Here is a 2,442-nt window from a genome sequence, read left to right on the forward strand (position 1 = left end):
GAGCTCTTTGACATTTGTATGTCAGGCACATCTAGATACAGAGGCTGCTGCTGCCCTGTCTGGTGGAGGATTTCTGAGGTCCATTTTAGGGCAGGGGAAAACCCCCACAACTTTTCAGACATGGTGTTCTTCTCCTGCAGATATATGACAGTGGAAATAAGGGAAACAATGATGAGGCAAATGCAGTCTTGCTTTGCACACACAGTACCCACCAGGCGAAAACCTTGACTTTTTGTCCAAAGCGCAGTTAAAATCTTACAAAAGTCTATAGTGCTGGACAGAGAACAAATGCAAAGAACCTTGTTTCAAGAGCTTTTACAGCATATTTAAATCTCAGAAGGACAGTAGCTTTTTTCGTTACGATTTTATTTTTAAGTAATCGCTACACCCAACATGGGACTTGAATTCACAACCCTAAGATCCAGAGTCACAGGCTCTACCGACTGAGCCACCCAGGCGCCCCAAGAAGCGTAGCTTTTTAATGAACACACAAAGTGGATGGCGAACGCAATCTCAAAAGGTGTTTGGATTTTAGTTTACCGACTACGTTTTGAAGAGTGGGCAAGACTTGTGTATGACCATCAGGTGAAAGAGCTGAGGGACCCCAGAAATCACCACCCTCAGTTTATGTTCTGGTAGGATCTAATCAAACTGCACCCCACCTTCCAGGGAGTCACCCCCACAGTATGACAGGGAATTTTAAAAGGGCAGAATTCATAGTGATTCTGTGACAAGTTTTTTATTGTTCTTATCTTTCTTTCTGTCACCCACAATTCCAAATTCCCTTGCAAAGTCTAGGACCTGTTTAGTTCGTTCCTAGAAGGTATAATTACACGAAGCTAGATTAGGCCTGAAAGTCTGTAAAGAAGTTTTCATTTGGGCCGCATGTAGGGTCCCTCTTCCGCATGTGGCTGAAATAAAAAGTGCACCTGACGCCTGAACAGGGACTTGAACCCTGGACCCTCAGATTAAAAGTCTGATGCTCTACCGACTGAGCTACCCAGGCTCTTGGTGAAAGGGGTTAATTTATCTTATAAGTAACTAAATTCCATAAAACAATCTGGATTCCCAGGAAGGGCTGGAGTGATCCAAGGCTTCAGGAACTTCGAGGATCTTCCAAAAGTGTGGCTCAGTTACCCGGGTCATCGAATCCTTAAGCAGATCATGTAACGGCCGCACTGTACGTTCATTCGACAGCCGGTTCATGCGCACAACTAGGGGGAGAAGGAAGATTCTTGCTAGGGTCAGTCATTGCCGAAGGGGATTCGCGGGTTTGGGCAGAAGGACCCTCGGGGACAGTATTTACTCCGCAGTTGTTTGAAGAGCCGAGGCTCAGGCTCCCTCACCAACCCGTGGGGGAAACCGGGACGAGGCGACCACTTTTAGGAACGATTGTGGAGTAATCGAGGAGCATCTTCCAGAGAATGAAAGAGAAGGCGGAGAAGGAAGAGGAAGGTTATAACCTTGACACGGGCCGGGGAATGAAGTCCGGTTGTCCCCTTCGGTATTTTCCCGGTGGTTTCAGAAGTGGGATGTCTGGGTTCTTTAGGGCTAGGCGGGGAAATGCAAGGCCGCCTCTAGCTTTCTCCTCCACGTTTCATCGTGAGCCCCAACTCGTTCCAAGACACGAACGGCCGGCAGTTGGGGAAATAGTGCTCGTGGTTCATGAAACATTTTTTGAGCACCTGGAGAGAGAGAGCATGGGGACAAAATCCCACCCCAAAGGCGGCCGCAGCGCCTACTTCCTGGGGGAGCTGTACGCGCCCTGCCCTGTCTAACCCAGGACTACTTACTCGTGAGCCAGGCATTATTTTATCATTTCACACGTTCTTCATTGGTTTTTCTATTCATGAAGACAAATGCAGCTCTGGCCAAATGCGAAGAAAATAATGCATAAACTTCATGCGGTACCCACGATGCCAACTACCACGAAATAATGTACAAGTGTTATTACGTAAATCACACAGAATTTCAGGAATTACAAACGCTGTGACAAACGTAAACCCGGGGGAGAAAACATTTAGTCGTTTTGACTTCACCCGAAAGATAAGCCAGCCCGCCAGCTTCCTCTTGCAAGGGCAGTTCCAGTACTTTCGACCGGTTGGTAAGGGGCGCGTGGAAGCCCCTCTCCCCCGCCCCCTCCTGGCCTGTGTGCGCTCCGAACCTCACAGCCCGGCTCGCGCTCTGCGCGCCTCCCCCTGCGCCACGGCGTCAGCCTCCGGCTCCGCGCAGGCCCGCTCCGAGCGCGCAGTCGGCCGCAGGTGCTCCCGGCCGAGCCGGGCTCCCGCCGGCGGCGCATCACAGCCCCGGAGTGCAGCGCGCCCCCCGCAGGTGCGTCAGGATGGCCGAGTGGTCTAAGGCGCCAGACTCAAGCGCCCGCTTCCCGCGCTCGGGGTTTCTGGTCTCCGCATGGAGGCGTGGGTTCGAATCCCACTTCTGACA

The 2,442-nt window shown here is 51.1% G+C and overlaps 2 non-coding genes across 2 annotated transcripts; one reads left to right on the forward strand and one right to left on the reverse strand.

Annotated features, from left to right (window-relative positions):
• Window positions 1-933: 933 nt before the first annotated feature.
• Window positions 934-1,006, reverse strand: TRNAK-UUU (transfer RNA lysine (anticodon UUU)). The gene has a single exon. It is a non-coding gene; the product is annotated as a tRNA-Lys (tRNA).
• Window positions 1,007-2,335: 1,329 nt separating this feature from the next.
• On the forward strand, window positions 2,336-2,442 carry TRNAL-CAA (transfer RNA leucine (anticodon CAA)). The gene is made up of 2 exons: window positions 2,336-2,373; window positions 2,397-2,442. It is a non-coding gene; the product is annotated as a tRNA-Leu (tRNA).

This window comes from Leptonychotes weddellii, chromosome 8 (genome assembly GCF_054177405.1).
Source record: "Leptonychotes weddellii isolate Sample4059 chromosome 8, ASM5417740v2, whole genome shotgun sequence".
Lineage (NCBI taxonomy): Eukaryota > Metazoa > Chordata > Mammalia > Carnivora > Phocidae > Leptonychotes > Leptonychotes weddellii.